Below are 19172 nucleotides of genomic sequence, written 5' to 3'. Positions count from 1 at the left end.
GTTTGGGGAATTCAGCGACAGTGCGTAGTTTAGCCGGGTGGTAAAGAACGCCATCATTTGATACGACGTGACCGAAATTGGTGAGCGTCCTAGCAGCGAAGTGGCATTTCTTCAGATTCAGTTGGAGCTGCGCATTCTTCAGACACGTGAAGACATGTTTCAGGCGTACTAGATGTGTTGCGAAATCGGGTGCAAAGACGTCGACATCGTCGAGGTAACAAAGGCTTATGTTCCATTTCAAACCCCGCAGAACCGAGTCCATCATGGGCTCGAATGTGGCCGGCGCATAGCAGAGGCCGAAGGGCATGACATTGAACTCATATAGCCCATCCGGTGTCACGAAGGCTGTTTTTGGACGATCACCATCTGCTAAGGGCATCTGCCAATACCCCGAACGCAAATCAAACGACAAAAAAAAACTCGGCACCTTGTAAGCAATCAAGGGCGTCATCAATCCTGGACAAAGGGTATACGTCTTAGCGAGTGATCTTATTTAAGCGCCTGTAATCAACGCAGAAGCGAATTGTACCATCCCTCTTCTTAACAAGAACAACCGGTGATGCCCATGGACTTTGGGAAGGTCGGATAACGTCGCGCTTGAGCATATCGTCAACCTGTTCGGTGATAACCTGACGTTCCGTGGCGGAAACACGGTATGGTCGCTGTCGTACTGGCGCGTTGGAACCTGTGTCGATGCAGTGAGAAAAACTGGGAGTTCGGCCAAGGGTAGGTTTAGCAACGTCAAAGGATTCACGAAACTGGTAGAGCAGCTGAAGAAGCTATGAGCGTTCAGATGGTCATAGTCCGTTGGCAATCGATGAATCGGAAAGCTCGGAAGGTGGTATATTGGAAGAGTTAAGGGCACAGATGGCGTTGTAGTCACCGGAACAATATGGCGCCATGGTAAAAATTTGTTCTTTATCAATGGCATGCACGTGTCCAAGAGATTAACCTTGAAACAGTTCGACGGGATACGAAAGGGGAATTGATGAGGCAAAGAGCACTGTTTCCTTCATAAATAGAGAGGGTTGAATAAGGCAGAAGAAGCGATCTTCGACTAAGGAAGAGGCTCGATGGTTCAAAGAATGCAGCTCCTTCTCTAATGCCGTCACAGAACTCGGGGAGCAACACATCTGCTGTCGGAGGAATTTCAGTGCCTTCTTTGACGACGAGTTTGTGTACGGCGGGCTGAATGCGGCTGGTTGGTTGTTCGTAAAACGGGAAAAGTTCAAGCTCCGATCTTGCACAATCAATAACAGCATGGTTACGCGACAAAAATCCCACCTAAGTATGATGTGTGAGCATGACGAAAGGACAATAAACTCCACAGTGTAGTGGTCCTCCGCGATCTTCAGTCGGACAGAACAGGCGGCTACAGGTTGAACCAGGTCCCCATTCGCTGTTGGCAAGGACATCATATTAAGAGGCGTCATCACTATACGAAGCTTGCGGCAAACTTTAGCATCTATCACGGAGACGACAGCACCAGTATCCACTAGAGCATATGCTCGAGTACCTTCTGCAAAAACTTGACAATATTTGGCGGCAATGTCCGAGGACTTGAGCATTCGGACAGCGCAGTTCTTGCCTCCTGAACTGCGGCGGTTAGTTTCCCTCGTGTTCAGGAGCCTGCCGACGACGCATGTGTGACAGGGAGCAACGACGGGGTGAAGGTGAGCGACCAGACATAGTACGCGGACATTCCCGTGAAGACGAGCTTGACTGAGGATCAGAATTTTCCAGACGAGAAGTATGAAGGTCCATGAAGCTGTTCTGTGTCTGGGCGTCTGTGTATCCCGGCACGCGATGACGGCAGTAACGGGCGATATGGCCAGGGCCGCCGCACGCAAAAGAGATGGGCTGATTATCGCGCGTTCGCCAAGTATTGGCGACGAGGGGAGCAGCCCATGCGGTGGACGGGTGAGTTGAGGCTGTGGTGGTATTGGGAGGAACCTAGGTGGTGGACGGCTGAGTCGGGGCTGAGGTATACGGCAGTCCCTGGAACGGCGGGGGGTGGTGTGGCTGCTGCCGCTTTAGTGCCTCAGCGTAAGTAAGAGGCCCGGTGACGGGGGGCTGCTGCAAGGGCACCGGCATAGCCTCGTAAATCTGCTTCTGGACCACATGTCGGAGCATGGGAGCCATGGTGGTGGTTGTCGCAGTGGCTGTTGCTGCGAGAGCTCCTGGCATTGAGCGAAAGGCAGTAGACAAAGCTGCCGAGCCACTTCCTCTCGCACGAAGTATTTCATTTGTGCGAGAAGGTTTGTCTATCGGAAAAATTGCCATGGTGGATACTGGAAAACATGGTGGGCGTAGTGGAAATAATAGTGGGCATGGTGGAAATTATGATTGCTATGGTGGGACCTAGTGGAAAATATGGTGGTTATGCCAGGACATACTTGGTGGTATGGTGTACAGATGATGGGTAAAGTGGAAATGATGGTGGAAAGCAGAGGCTAGATAGTGGGCAATAATGGGACACTCTGCCCACCATTGCGATAATGCTGGGAAGTCCTAAGCATATGGTGGGTGGTGCTTATTATGGTGGGCTACATGGTGTACCAAGCTGAGAAACTCTTCTCACCATTGCGATAATGCTGGGAAGCACTAAGCAGATGATGGGTGCTGCTTGTTATGGTGGGCCGCATGGTGTACCAAGCTGAGAAGCTCTGCCCACCATCGCGATAATGCTGGGAAGGAGTAAGCAGATGATGGGTGGGCTTATAATGGCGGGCATTTTATATAGTGTACCAAGCTGGGATCTGTACACTACATGTTCTACCATTATGATTTCCACCAAAGGTTAGGCCTACTGACCGAGCCCGTACAATTGTGTTATCCGTGCTTCCGGGTTTCAGAATACACAATTACGGCGATTAAGTATGACAATACAGCGCAGCCATTTGGCATCAATTAACCTAAATGAAGCATTTTTCATTGTGTATGGTGTCCGCTCAAGAAGCAACAAACATCGATGCGACGCGATTAAAGCACTCCCAGAGAACGTAACTGTCTTCTCACCGACAACCGCCTGTCGCACTCGCCGGCACTTCTCTAGCTCTTGTACGAGAACTCAGACGTGGCAATTCGTGTGCTTGGTGAACCAATATGATAGCGTAATGTTTCTGGCACACTGCATTCGTTTTGGCCAAGCCGTTATGTAGTTGTTGCTTTAGCGAAAGAGCTACAGCATTGCGCTTTCGCGACCGCCCTCGACATTGCGCGAAAAGCATCCGAATACTCAATCAAATAAATTAGGCGGGCGTATCTATGGAATGAGCCTAGAAGCGTCATAAAGCGTGAGCAGATGTCGCCCTTTAGAACGAGCGTGAAACGGATATTAAACTTGGCAGACCCCGCCGGTAAACTGTTGCTGCTCCCCAGTCCACTTGCGTTTTTTTTTCTTGAAGTTGTGAATTATAAAAAAATACCCTAGTGCCATTAACATAGTGGCAATCGTTACAGGCCGCATTCGCTTGTGTTTAATAAATGTGCAATTTTTATTAGCAGGTGTAGATCTTGTCTATGTTGTGTACACGACAAACATAACTTAAGTTGAGCCTTAAGTTTGTATGCCAACTATGTATTTAACACACAATCAACGTTATGTTGGTGTGGCGCAGTGGTCATTCTGCTTTCGGCCACGGTAGTGAATAGACGCAGGATGCAGAGCTCCGTCGGAGCGGCTTCAGCGGCCCTTGAGGGCCGCGTTAACAGGTCAACTGAAGAATACCGAGTGATTCTGCTTCATCTGCCAACAGGACGCGTTGCCTTAAATACTGTGTTTTTGCACGGAGACGTTCGAGCGACACCCAACAGGGTTGAAGACTTCAGAGACACGTTGGGCCCCACGGGAGTGCTAACGGACATCATAGCACTAGGAGCGTACCAGATTAATCACGTCTGGGCGGTTACACTGAACGGAGAAGACGCGACGAAGAAACTGCTGGCCTTCAAGGAACTTCAGGTGAAAGGACACCGGTGTCTCATCGTTGATCCCCAGGACCGGCAGATAAAACTGCGGCTTCATTGGCTGCTTTACGGAGTCGCCGATGAGGATGTGCGGACGGCGTTCGTGGCCTTCAGCAATGTTGTCGAAGTGAATCGAGAGCGCTGGAGAGTCGACGGCGTCAGCGACAAAGCGTCGACGACAAGAACTGTGGCCCCACTGCGGTGGTCTAGAGGGCAAAGGTACTCGGCTACTGACCCGCAGGTCGTGGGTTCAAATCCCGGCTGCGGCGGCTGCATTTCAGATGGAGGCGGAAATGTCGAGGCCCGTGTGCTCAGATTTGGGTGCACGTTAAAAAACCCCAGGTGGTCAAAATTTCCGGAGCCCTCCACTACGGCGTCTCTCATAATCATATGGTGGTTTTGGGACGTTAAACCCCACAAATCAATGATCAAATCAATCGACGAGAACTGCGCTACTCAAGTTAAAGAGTGGAGTTACGGTGGAGGACCTTCCGCACCAAGTGCGCCTTGCAGGGGAAATGGCCCTAGTTGTGGCGCCGGGCAGGCCTATGCAATGCTTGCGGTGCAAAGAGACTGGTCATGTACGGCGAGACTGCAGGGTGCCACGGTGTTCAATTTGTCAGCGATTTGGACATCGAGACGCTCAGTGCGTCCGGTCGTATGCAGCAGTTACGAGCGCTGCAACGTGCGATGAGATCGAAGAGCAGACAATGGACGCCGCAGAGGCGGAAGACGCGGCTAAGGGGGCAGGAGACGCGGCTAGTTCTCTGGTTGAACGCGGGCCGGTTTCGCCTGAAGATTACGATACAGCGTCGGAACCCGAGGAGAAAGAAACGGCTGAGGCGGACACCAGCCAAGAGAATTCCACTGAAGACACACAAAGCCAATTGGTGGACATGTCGACGCAAGCGGTGAGTGGACGAGACATGCCAGCGCATGGAACGACCCGCGGGATCAACACGAGCTCGGCGGTCAAGCGTTCGTTGAAGCAATCTGCGGGCACTGCTTCCGAGGGCAAAGTGGAGGGACCACCAGCGAAGGCGACACCGGGGCGGCGCTCGGGCCTCAGAGCGGTCTACCTGTGGACCGACCGGTTGGCACTCTAAGGGACCAGCAGCTAACAAATGCCGGACCACCGGATGGCCCCACAGACGTCTAGCAGGGAGCTAGACGTAGACGGTAAGCACCATGCTCCGGGCCTACCCCCTCCTTTTTTTTTGCGAGTAACGATGGCTAGTCACTGGGCATTGGGCTTTGCAACCTTAAATGTACGAGGTTAGGCCTCCAGAAAAAAGCAGGCTCAAGTGTATCGCCTGTTAATTGACCAAGATATTGACGTGTTAGCCGTGCAGGAGACAAAGGTGGAAGGTGAGGAGGAGACCCGGAGCATGATGCTGCGGTTTACGTCTAAATATTATGCCATAGTTAGTCACGCAAATGGAACTTCGGCCGGTTGTGTTCTTTTTGTTAAAAAGATTCCGGGATTGATTGTTAAAAGTCACTTTTATGTGACTCTGGTAGAACAGTGACTTGTGATTTTAGTACTAGCGAAATTGAATGGCGCGTCATTTGTGTCTATGCGCCGAACGTGGAGGCAGACCGAGTAACTTTCTTTCCGTTAATTAAGCAACATTTACGAACACCAAAACAGCTTGTTTTATTGGGGGATTTCAATTGTGTATTGAGCACGAAAGATAGAATTAATAACCGCCATGTGCGAGACAGAAGTGTTGAAGTGCTCTATGACTTGTTGAATGAATCCGACCTGGATGATGTTGCGGAGTGCCTCGAAGCAGGTCGCGAAGTTCGATTTACGAATTTTTAGGGAACCAGTCACGCACGTCTTGATAGGATATACATGGCAGGGGAGACGCTAGCTAAAAGCAATAGTTACACAGTCTTACCTGTTTTTTTTTTCTCTGACCATTGTCTTGTACAATGCAACGCGGGACTTAAACAGAAAGAAAACAAATTTAGTTGGGATTTATGGAAGTTTAACGCTAAACTACTTTGGGATGACAATTTTATTGATTTTGTGATTGAGGGAATTAAGACCATTAAAGTGATCAGAGCCGGTAATGTTGGCGAGGAACGGGAGCTTTTGAAGCAAAGCGTTAAAATGAAAGCCATATCGAGATCTAGTACTCTAAAATATCAAGAAAGAATGAAAGAACATGAACTCAAAACAACGCTTAAGAAATTGATAGCATTAGAAAGCAAGGAGCCCGGTGCATATAAAGGAGATATTCGAACGGTGAAACGACAAATTTAGCTAGTAGAGCAGGAACGCTACAGAGGATCCCTCATTCGAGCGAGAGCAGATGCGTGGGCTATGGGGGAGACTCCCACCAAGCGCGCACTTGGAATCGAGAAATCACGAGCGCATCGTAATCACAATGACGAAATAGAGGAAAATGGAATTCTGCTAAATACTAACAGCACTATCGCTGAAGCTTTCTTTCGGTATTACAAGGGTCTCTTCGCAGCCGCATTAGTAGATGTTACGAAGTTCAAGGACACTTTCTTGAGCCGGATGCCGCAATTATCCCTCGAAACGAAAGAAGCCTTAGAGAGGCCTAAGAACGTTTCTGAAATTGAATATGCAATAGATAGTCTCGCCGCTGGGAAGTCGCCGGGGCCTTACGGTCTTGGTGCGATGTGGTATAAAGCTTTTAAAACAGAAGTTTCACCAGTGTTACAAGCTGTGTTCAAGGAAGTCTACGCAATCAAAGAGTTACCACCTTTATTTGCCGAGACGCACACTATTCTAATACCTAAGATGGATGACAAAGCGAAATTAAAACTAGTTTCCTCATATAGGCCCATTTCGCTAACCAACACTGACTACAAAATACTCATGAAAGTATTGGCAGGTAGATTGCAGTCCGTAATCACTTGAATAGTTGGGGAGCACCAAACGTGTGGCATTAAGGGGCGCTCAATATTGATGAACACACACACAATGCGATGTGTCCTTGAGAGTTGCGATGCTTTTAATTCTCATGTTGCGATCCTCCAGCTTGATTTAGAAAAGGCTTTTGACTGTGTTCCGCAAGATGTGTTATTCTCCATACTTGAACATGTCAATGTCGGATCAGTGATTACAGAGGGCATAGTTTTGGCGTATAAAAACTCTACTACACTACCAATTATTAACAAGATCCCGGGGTCTCCCATTAGGCTGGAACGTTCTGTACGCCAGGGATGTCCGGCAAGTCCACTCTTGTTTGCATTGTACATAGAGAGCTTATGCTTGGCCATAATAGAAAACGAGACCATCCGTGGTTTCAAACTGCTTGACGCCGAGGTAAAGGTTTTGGCATACGCTGATGATGTAGCAGTGTGTTGCACCACCAAAGAGAGTGTACAAAAGACAGTTGCCGTTGTTAAAAATTTTGGAGAAATTACAGGAAGTCGGGTTCATTGGGGGAAGTGTCTTGGGTTGTGGCACGGAGGCTGGACATCAACCCCAGATACCTATGCTAACGTTCGCTGGTTTAATACTCCAGTAAAATATCTGGGCGTGCCTTTCCAGCACTACAAAGACACCAATGATTACTGGACTGAACAAGTAAAAGAAACGCGCGAAAGGACAGCGCAGTGGAATGGCAACCGTCTCTCAATGTTCGCCAGAGCCACTGTATGCAATATATTTTTAATGAGCAAATTATGGTATGTGATGCAGGTTTTGTGTTGCTCACGGGTGCATGTGCAAAAGCTGCATAGTATTTTTGCTGTGTTTATATGGGGGTCTACTTGGGAAAAATGTAGTAGGACAAATCTGTTCCGAAGAGTAAAACAGGGGGGACTAAGCCTGTCGCGTCTGTTCATGCGACAACAAGTTAATCGTTTTATTTTATTTCGAGATGTTCAACACCCCTTCTTAAGAACAGTATGTCAGTTACGCCTTTGTCGTGTTCTGCCTAACTTTGTGGTTAGCACCGCAAGCATGCCGGGAGCTACGCGAGGTTTTTTCAAGGAAGTTGCAGACAGTGTCCGGTTCTTGTCAGTTCGGTTTTCCAATGAATACCTTTCTTCGGTCGGGTGAAAGAAATTACACAAAGACATATGCGACATGATTTTTCCAGTTCCTATGTATAGGTTAATTAATAGCGGGGGAGAAGGCAATGATGTTTTTAAGCGTGTTAAGAAAATGCAAATTCAGCCTAGTGCAAAAAGCTTTTTTTTATATTACACTCCGGAACATTGCCGGTTAAAACTTTTTTAGAAGATAGGGGATTGTATATGCCATGGGGTTCACACTGTTTGATCTGCCGAAAGCCGGAGACAATAGATCACGTTTTTCTGCATTGTTGGGAAGGGGTATACTTCTGGGATGTTTTACAAAGAACTCCAAAAAAGGAACTTCCCTTACATTCACTGGGTATCAGGTTTTAACAGTAGAAAAAGAGGAGGGACTGCCTCTCGATCTTATAATGCTGCTTGGCCTCCATTGTCTATGGCAGGCAAGAATGGCCGGTTACTACTGTGACCCTGACAGGCGTCCCGCCCGTATGCTGTTCCGCGAAAGCATTGCTCAGTACATTGATATACTCAAACAACAAGATTTTGTTCCGAAATGGCTCTCCAGGGTCGAACCCCTGGTGAACCTGAAGGAATTTTAGCACTGTAATTACTAATAGTTCCGCGGCTTTTTTTTGTCATCACTTCTGTTTGTATGTTACTGTTTACAGTGACTTATATTGATGTGTGTACCTTGTGCGAAACCGGTAACAAAGAAAAAAAAGTTGGTGTGGCGCAGTGGTTAGCGTCTTCGAATGGGAATCCGCAGGTTGCACGTTCGATCCTCCATGGCGCCTTGTCTTTTTTTTTTACGGGACAGGTGTTTTTGATACCGTTCTTATAGAATTCTTTTTCATTTTTTGTGGCAGCTCGTCACGGTGATTCTGACGTCAGTTCGCACTCAAATGTTGCCGGCACTGCAGCACCCACCATACCCACCATTCGCCATGGTGGGCGTTTCCCACCATTCACCCACTACATTAATTCACTATAATGGTGTGTGGTGGTTTCCACCATGCCCACCATTCGTTTTTTTCCGATAGGGTGGTCAGTCACAACGTCCAGTGTGGTCACTGGTTGGATTGTCTGTAATGAGCGTCGCGTCTGAGCTCGTTGCCTGCGCCATTCATCATAGCTTTGGCACAAGGTCACTACTTCTGCCACTGTGCTAGGAGACGTCGCGAGAAGCATCTGGAAAACGTCATCGTCGACGCCCTTCATAATGTGCTGTATCTTCGCACTCTCGCTCATGGAATCATCGACGCACCGGCAGAGATCGATCGCATTTTCTATATATGATGTGAAAGTTTCACTTGGCTCCTGTGCCCGTGCGCGCAGACTTCGGCGTGTAGCTTCCGTAAGGCAGGGCGACCATAAACGGCACATATCGCCTCCTTGAAGGCGGACCAATCCGCGAACTCGGTTTCGTGGTTCGTATACCACAGCATGGCCACGTTGGTGAGATAAAAATTGAGAGTGCCCAGCTTAGCAGCGTCATCCCACCTGTTGGGTCCACTGACTCTCTCGTATGAATAGAGCCAGTCCTCGACGTCCTGGTCTTCGGTGCCCGCAAAGATCGGGTGGTCTCACTGATGAACCGGGCCGGGGCAAGTAGCGGCCGTGAGAGGTACTGTCAGTTAGGCAGCGTAAATTTGCATCGTCGACGGCAGGGTGCGAGATCGGAGCTCCAGGGCGTAGGCGATGTGGTTACCCAGCACGATTCACCAATTGTGAGAAGGTTTATTTAGCGAGCCTAACGAATAGGCGGACGATCAGAGATAGCGACAGGACGAGAAAGATGGAGGAGCTCGAGCGCCGATCTCGTGGTGCCTTACTCTGCGATGATGCTTGTTGTTACCTTTTGCTCTCATCATTCCTTCATTATACTTACATCTACTGATGGTGTTGCAGTCCCGTCACACGAATGTGCTTCTGTTCTCAACAATGTTTTTGCGGTGGCTTTTTCTAACGATGTTTCTTGCGATATTTAACTACCCTGTTTTTGAAGTTCCTCCTATGGATCCAGTTATATTTGACGTATCCGGCATTCAGAAGATTATAGACAATCTTAAAATTTCTTCTTCTTGTGGCATTGACAACATTTTTTCCAAATTCTTGAATATTACAAAGTTGTATTGTTCCATAATTACTAATAAACTGTTAGAACAATCTCTTGAAACAAGTTGTATTCCCAATGATTGGAAAGTTGGCAGGGTGATTCCTCTGCACAAATCTGGAAATAAACATTGCCCTGACGACTTTCGTCCCATTTCTCCCACTAGTATGCCTTGTAAAATCATGGAGCACGTCATACACTCTTATCTCGTCTCTTTCTTGGAATAGAATTCTTTTTTCACTATAGCCCAGCACGGATTCCGTAGGTCATTTTCTTGCGACACCTAACTCATATGTTTCACGCATGAACTTCATTGCATCCTTGATCACGGATCTCAGGCAGACTGTATATATTTGGAATTTTCGAAAGCTTTTGACAAAGTATCGCACGTTCTTCTATTTCTTAAACTACGTATTCTTAAAATTGACCTTAATATACTTGCATTGTTGGTCTGTTTTCTTTCAAACCGCTCACAATTCGTAACAGCAAACAACTAACAGCAAACAGCACTAACATCACATCATGGTTCAAATCCCGGCTGCGGCGACTGCATTTCCGATGGAGGCGGAAATGTCGTAGGCCCGTGTGCTCAGATTTGGGTGCACGTTAAAGAACCCCAGGTGGTCAAAATTTCCGGAGTCCTCCACTACGGCGTCTCTCATAATCATATGGTGGTTTTGGGACGTTAAACCACACAAATCAATCAATCAATCAACATCACATCATCAATATACAAAATAAACGAGTCAGTGTCATATTGCTAATAAAATAGTTTTGTTTTTTATTATTGTTATTTTCAAGTGACATGTTTTTTGATTAGTTTATTGTTCATAAAATTATTTGAATAAGTTGTTCAATAAAGATGCCTACTTGTTTTCACTACCCCATAATACAAATGCATGCATTATCTTTTCGCGGTCGTTTTCAACGATAACTTAGTTCATGATTTTGTTTTGCTATTACTGAAATTGTTTGATTGCGTGTTCGTTAACGGCAATGTATAACCTATGATTGCATTTTGTAATACCGGCTTTTTGTGTTTTCTTCAATATGAATCTGTGTAAACAAATAGTCGTTTTCATAAGCCTTCCCTGCTATATTCTCTGATGAGATTGGCAGTATTGTTAAATAAATAAATAAATCAATAAACTTAGACTCACATCCTTTACCTGTCCGTTCTGGTGTACCTCAGGGGTCTGTTCTCGGTTCCCTTCTGTTTCTAATGTATATAAATGTCTTACCGAGTAATATTTCTTCTTGAATTAATCTTTTTGCAGATAATTGTGTTATTTATCGCAAAGTTAACGACAATAACGATGTCTCTTGCCTTCAATCCAACATTAACAAAGTCATGGACTGGTGCAACACTTGGAACATGAAACTAAACATTAATAAGTGTAAGCACATGCACATTTCTCGAAATTCAGCCCCGCTTCCACTTACCGCATTAACAATGTTTTTCTTGAAACTATGCTCTCTTATAAGTACCTAGGTGTTCACATTTTTCTAACCTGTACTGGAAAACTCATATTCATTATATCACAAATTACGCCGACCGCATGCTAGGGTATATTCGCAGGAACTTCTCTCATTCATCCAGTTCAATAAAACTATTACTTTATAAAACACTGGTTCGCTCAAAATTAGAGTATTCTGCATCTGTCTGGAGCCCTGGCATTGAATCACTCATTTCCGCTTGCGAAGATGTGCAGAACCGTGCCTGCCGTTTCATACTCTCCAACTATCACCGAACAAGCAACGTAACCGCCATGAAATTAGGTTTGTCCCTCCCTCCTCTTTCTCATCGCAGGTCAGTAGCTTTATTATGTCTTTTTCACCAAATTTATTACAACAGCTTTCTGAAACAAATTATTAACAAGGCCATCATACCTATCAGCTCGCATTGATCACCGCAAAAAAAGTTGAATTTCCATCATGTCACACCAAATGTTTTCTTGACTCATTCATACCCAGAACTTATGTCAGTGGGAATAATCTTCCCGATGATATCGCTTATATAACTGATACTTATATGTTTCGTAAAATCATTGATGTTTCGTAAAATCATTGATCTTCTCGCTCGAAATGTTCGTATATATGTATATATATATATATATATATATATATATATATATATATATATAATAAGGGAAAGAAGTCTATACCTAAGGGCTCGTTTTTGCGTGTTTTGCTTTCGTAAAATCATTGATCTTCTCGCTCGAAATGTTCGTATATATATATATATATATATATATATATATATATATATATATATATATATATATATATATATATATATATATATATATATATATATATATATATATATATATATATATATAATAAGGGAAAGAAGTCTATACCTAAGGGCTCGTTTTTGCGTGTTTTGACACAATAATAATGAGATCTAACAGACAGTAATGCCAAGGAATGTACAGGGGAAGTTATTAGAACCAACGGAATGTAAATAAGAAAGAAAAGTGGTTGAAGGAATAACCAGCGATGAGCCACTTTTCTTTCTTATTTACATTCCATCGGTTCTAATAACTTCCCCTGTGCATTCCTTGGCATTACTGTCTGTTAGATCTCATTAATATTGTGTCGAAACACGCAAAAACGAGCCCTGAGGTACACACTTCTTTCCCTTATTCATTAACGAGGGTCTCGTACTGGCAGACTTGGTGTCATTAGGTTGTATACAAGGGACTATTAATCAGCTGCCCACTCGTAATAAGTTCACGTGCTATGTGACGCCACTTATGCGCATAAAAGAGTGTTTCACACTCGTCGCTTGGCTTAAAGATGACGCTGACTGACGGTCCTACTTCTGAATTCACATATAAACTCAAAAAAGTCGATGGAGGAAAGGCCGCTGTGATAGCCCAGTGGTTAGAGCATCAAACGCATATATATATATATATATATATATATATATATATATATATATATATATATATATATATATATATATATATATATATATGTGTGTGTGTGTTAGAGATATGGCACAACGGGAGCGTTGTCAACAAGGATAACTATATTTATTTCCCAACAGTTTCGGGAGGGGTCCTCCCTTCATCAGGGGATGAGTTATACTGACATGAGCTTCCAAACTTCATTGCTGCCGCGTCCCTCTCGCCTCGAAAAATGTTTGCGAGAGTGAGAGGGAACTAGAAAAAGGGAAAAAAACAAAAAAGGGGGAGAAAAAAGACGAAAAAGAAAAAGAAAGACAAGAAAGAAAGTAAAAAGAGGAAGAACCACTGTCAACACTGAGAACGAAGCCAACTGTCCGTCTACATCCACTAACAGTTCATATGTAGACGGATGTAGACGGACAGTTGGCTTCGTCCTCAGTGATGACAGTTGTTCTTCCTCTTTTTTACTTTCTTTCTTTTCTTTCTTTTTTTTCGTCTTTTTTCTCCCCCTTTTTTGTTTTTTTTTTCCTTTTTCTAGTTCCCTCTCACTCTCGCAAACATTTTTCAAGGCGAGAGGGACGCGGCAGCAACGAAGTTTGGAAGCTCATGTCAGTATAACTCATCCCCTGATGAAGAGAGGACCCCTCCCGAAACTGTTGGGAAACAAATATATTTATCCTTGTTGACAACGCACCCGTTGTGCCATATCTCATACCTTCACGAAGACTAACTGGCCCATTGAATTATTACTCCCACTATATATATATATATATATAGTAAGATGGCGTCCAGTACCCTCAAGACTCTTTTTTCTTGTCTCGAGTATGTGCCCTACAACCTCAACTAGACTGGTGATGATGAGTATGTACAGATGAAAAAATGGAACGAGTAATGATGCTCACACTTATTTTCCCCGCGCACTTGATCGGCCGACCCGGCTGAGACTTAGGCGGGAAAGGTTCATTGAACAAAACGTTTAAGGCGTGAAACGTGAACTATCTCGGATGCATGGTAACGATGGTCCGAGGAACCCTCGACGGGAGTGACAAGGTAATTGACAGGAAATGTTCGTTCACTAACAACGTAAGGTCCAAGAAAGCGTGACTGAAACTTTTCACAGAATCCGGGTGTACGAACAGGCGTCCAAAGTAGTACTTCGTCTCCAGGACGGAAGGTGACATCTCGACGAAAGCTGTCATATCGTTGCTTGCGGTCTAGTTGACTGGCCTCCGTGTTGAGTTGAGCACGTTGCCGTGCGTCAGTGAGCCTGGAGACGAAATTTTCTGGCGTGGTCATGGACGTTTTTGTCGTTACATTGAAGAAAGAGGCGTCAATAGTGAATGTCGGCGCACGACCATAGACGAGCAAGAAAGGTGAATACCCGGTGGTTCGTTGAACAGCGGTGTTGTGTGCAAACGTTACGAACGGCAAGATTTTGTCCCAGTTATCGTGGTTCGGTCCGATGTACATGGATATCATGTCAATTAGAGTCCGGTGGAATCACTCTGTCCGGCCATTTGTCTGCGGGTGGTAAGCGGATGTGGTCTTATGAACTGTGCCACAAGTTTTTAGAATTTCGTCAAGAATTGTCGACATGAAGGCCTTGCCCCGGTCACTGAACAACGTGCGAGGTGCACCATGACGCAACACAATGACTTCTAAAAAGAAGGCGGCAACGTCTGAGGCGGAGCTAGTGCGTAGATGAGCGGTCTCCGCGTATCGTGTGAGGTGGTCGACGGCTGTGACGATCCAGCGGTGGCCCGCTGGCGTTACGGGAAGTGGTCCGAGAAGGTCTATTCCGACAACGACAAAAGGTGTATCGGGACATGGAATGGGTTGTAATAATCCAGCAGGAGCAGAAGTTGGTCGTTTCCGACGTTGACACTGTGCACAAGAAGCGACATAATTAGCCACAAAGGTAGAAAGACCAGGCATGAAGAAATGGCTCCTAACGCGGTTGTAGGTCTTCTGAAATCCCAAGCGTCCAGCTGATGGATCGTCGTGGAGTGCTTCGAGGACTTGTTTTTGCAGTAAACGGGGAAGTACTGGCACCCACCGATGCCCATCCGCATTGTAAGTATAGCGCTGCAGTACATTGTTGTCTAGCTTGAACTGCCGTAGCTGACGACGTAGTCTGGCATTAGATGGAGAAGGCGAGTCATTCAAGTAGCCGATGATGCGGTTACAGTATGGGTGGTCACGTTGGCACGCGGCAAACTGAGCGCTGCTGTTTAAAGATAGTGGCCCAGCAACTGCCGGGGGTGATAACGTGAGTGCAGAGGAAGCCGCTTGATAACCTGAGGGGCATCGAGGATGCGTGGTTGTAGATGAAAGTGGCAAAGGGCAGCGAGAGAGAGCGTCGGCATTCTGAAGCTGTTTGCCAGACCTGTACACGACTTCAAAAGTGTACTCTTGCAAATGGAGTATCCAGCGACCGAGTCGCCCAGACAAATTCTTCAGCGAGGACAACCAGCACAGGGCATGGTGGTCGGTAATGACAGTGAAGTGGCGTCCATACAGATAAGGTCGAAACTTCTGGATGGCCCGAACGACAGCAAGACATTCCTGCTCTGTTATAGAGTAGTTCTGCTCTGCAGGTGTTAGTGCGCGGCTGGCATACGCAACTACTCGCTCACGTGAAGTGTCGTCACGCTGGAGAAGAATGGCACCGAATCCGTGGCCGCTGGCATCTGTGTGAAGGAAAATGGGTGCGCTCTCATCGAAGTGACGGAGGACGGGGTCTGATGTCAAAGCACGTTTAAGGGCTTGGAAAGCACACTCGCACTCGTCAGTCCAAGTGAAAGCCGTTCCTGACGTCAGAAGCTTGTGTAACGGCCCCGCGATGGCAGCAAAGTGACTGATAAAGCGGCGGAAGTAAGACGCCAAGCCCACGAAACTTCGCAATTGTTTTTGGTTGCCCGGACGTGGAAAATTAATTATGGCAGACACTTTGTTAAGGTCGAGTCGAACGCCATCTTTGCTGACAAGGTGACCCAATACTTTGATGCTCCTGCTGGCGAAGTGGCACTACTTTGTATTGAGCTGAAGCCCAGCGTTCGAAATCCACGTAAGAACTTCGTCCAAACGCTTAAGGTGCTGAGGAAAAGTAGAAGAATAAATTACGATGTCGTCCAAATAGCATAAACAGGTTTTCCTCTTTAGACCACGTAAGACAGTATCTATCATGCGCTCGAATGTTGCTGGAGCGTTGCATAAGCCAAAAGGCATGACGTTGAACTCGTAAAGCCCATCAGGCGTTGCAAAAGCTGTTTTCTCCTTGTCTGCTTCGCGCATAGGTATTTGCCAATACCCGGATCGAAGGTCAAGGCTGGAGAAATATTCTGCGCCTTGTAAGGAGTCCAGGGCATCAGCTATGCGTGGCGACGGATATAGATATTTTTTTGTTATCTTATTTAGCGCTCTGTAATCAACACAAAAGCGGACAGAGCCATCCTTTTTCCGGACCAACACTACAGGAGGCGACCAAGAGCTGGATGAAGGTCGAATAATGTCCCGTTTGAGCATGTCGGCGACGTTTTCCTCAATCATTTGCCGTTCCGCCGAAGACAGACGGTATGGGCGGCGTCGCACAATGGAGCTGCCTTCCGTTTCGATGCTGTGCTCTGCAACAGATGTACGGCCCAAAACTTTGGAATGTACGTCGAACGAAAAGCTCTGCTTCTGGAGAAGGTCTAAGAGGTCTCTCTTTTGCTCAGCAGTGAGGTGAGGACTTATGGTAGCATTTAAAGCAGCAGTGGTTGCCTTGGTATCGGTTGTAGCAGACGAAAGCGGTGATTCTGCGTGAAGAGGAACCAGCGAAAAAGGCTCGCTGTCAGCGAAGCAGCTCACAGCAGTGCCCTGGGGCAGCATCACTGGTGATGAAGTTGGGTTCAAGGCGGTGACCACTGCCTTACCATCGTTAAACCGCACAAGGCCGGGTGCAATGGTAAGCCCCACAGGTTTGGAGGGAACTGATGGAGCATAGAACACGTCACCGTTAACTATAGTATCCGAAGCGATCGTGAGAATTCGTTCATCTCCTGGTGAAATGAAACAATCCGCGGCAGCAACGAAATGGAAGCTGTATATATACCTATATATATATATATATATATATATTCACTTTGTCTTCTTTTTTTTTTGGCAAGGTGTTACGCCTGTTAATATGTATACTTCTCCTGCACATGTATTATTTTATTTCTGTATTGGTTACCCCTGTTCATACTTGTACCCATCCTGCATATGTAATACATTTGTTGTATGTTTCCCACCCCTTATGTAATACCCCCTCTCAGGGGTCTTTAAGGTAATAAACTGAAGAAGTGAAGTGATAAATATATATATATCTATATAAATATGCTTATTATTGTTAGTATACCTTTTTCCTTAATAAGTTGTCATTTCTGCCTACTTTATTTTACTTCCTTATCTGCTGAGTTTTTTTTTCTGTTTTATATTGCTTCCGTTATGTATATCCTCACTCCCCTCTGTAATGCCCTCGGGCCCTGAGGGTACAATAAATAAATTAATAAATAAATATCATTATGAGAGACGCCATAGTGGAGGGCTCCGGAAATTTAGACCACCTAAGGTTCTTTAACGTGCACCCAAATCTGAGCACACGGGCCTACAACATTTTCACCTCCATCGGAAATGCAGCCGCCGCAGCCGCGATTCGATCCCGCGACCTCAGGATCAGCAGCCGAGTACCTTAGCCACTAGACCACCGTGGCAGGGCGCACTTCGTCTGATGACACGTGACGAAAACGCATTGAAGAAGAGTGCATCTTCGATGAAAGAAGCGCACATTTCAACTTAATCGCTCTTGCGAAGCAGGTGAGCATGTCTATCAGGCCGTTCATGCTTCTAGGAACAAGGGCCGCAAATACCACAGAGTATCGCCGCCAGTGCAAGCACGTTTGCTCACACGCTGCTCCCAGGCGTATACACGGCTGTTCCTGGTTCGCAGGAAAGGGAGGGGCGCACTTGCTTGATATGAAGTGGAGGCCCGGTAGTGGGAAAATGCTAATTTTGCTCTATGTACGTCATAATAAAAAGCAAAAGGTGGGAAAGAGGGCGCATGGGCCTGTTGTGCCAATTCCTGACTACGCGCTGGGCTACACTTATGCCAAATTCACACTGAAACATCCGCTTTCAACAGCGACCGAAATTCCCCTGCCACCGAAACGCAGCGTCGTTCGCACTGGACGCGCCCCGCACCGCCGAATATGCCATCTACTACGGGGCGAACGCGGGATGGATGCGCTGTCACCCGTTTGTTGTCGCGGCTCGCAGACGCCACTACGCTATCCGGTGGTGTATACTTCGACGATTCTCGTACGTAAGAAGCAAGAAAAGAAAGTACTGCTTACTTTGCTGGCAAGTGGCTCTCCTGTAATGCACGAAGAGCAGAAAAACCACCAACCCTAGTGGCGTTGGTGGGTTCGCTTTGCTCTGCAAGACCGCAACAAGCTCGGTCGCGCCAAGAGCAAGCTCGGTAACCTCTTTCACGGAATACGGAGGTGAAGTATAGCACAGAGAAAGTTAAACTCCCGTTGGTTTCAACACTCAGTTACGTGCACTGCGGCTTAACAAGTGAGTAGGGCTTGGCCGCCATTTTTCAAAATTCCTTGACTAGCGCTCCTATTGGTCCGTGGTGACCGATTCGGTGGCAGACGCCGCAAAAATCGGTTCGAGAGCGATCGTCGTGGAGAGGGCCCTTTCGGCGGATATCGCCGCCGCCGAACCGGATTCGGAGCACTTTCGGCGGCCGGAATGCTCAGTGTGAACGCGGCCTTAAGGTATGGAGCCATTGTGGGCTATGGCTTACACTAGTGAATAAGTGCGCGTGATATAGGAAACGATCAAACGGGCTGCTAATTCGTCATCAACCTGACTGCGTCCACTGCAGGACAAAGGCTCTCCAAGGTTCCGCCAGACTACCCAGTCCTCTGCTTGCTGCTGCCACTTTATACCAGCAAACTTCCTAACCCCATCTGCCCTCATAACTTTCTGGCTTGCCCTTACCCACTTTCCTTCTATTCGAAACCAGTCAGTTACCATTATTGATAAGCGATGCTGCTTGCGCGTGATGTGTCCGCCTCATGTTCATTCCTTCTTTATTTCAACTACGATATTTGTAATCCAAG

At 46.4% G+C, this 19172-nt stretch overlaps 1 pseudogene; it reads right to left on the bottom strand.

The window, feature by feature from the left end:
- The window catches only part of LOC142788947 (transient receptor potential cation channel subfamily M member-like 2), a 1303464-nt pseudogene that overhangs the window by 1099190 nt on the left and 185102 nt on the right, over positions 1–19172 (bottom strand).

The sequence above is a fragment of the Rhipicephalus microplus genome, chromosome 2 (genome assembly GCF_043290135.1).
Source record: "Rhipicephalus microplus isolate Deutch F79 chromosome 2, USDA_Rmic, whole genome shotgun sequence".
Classification (NCBI taxonomy): domain Eukaryota; kingdom Metazoa; phylum Arthropoda; class Arachnida; order Ixodida; family Ixodidae; genus Rhipicephalus; species Rhipicephalus microplus.
Note: the sequence above shows the minus strand (reverse complement) of the source record. Positions and strands in the feature narration are given on the sequence as shown.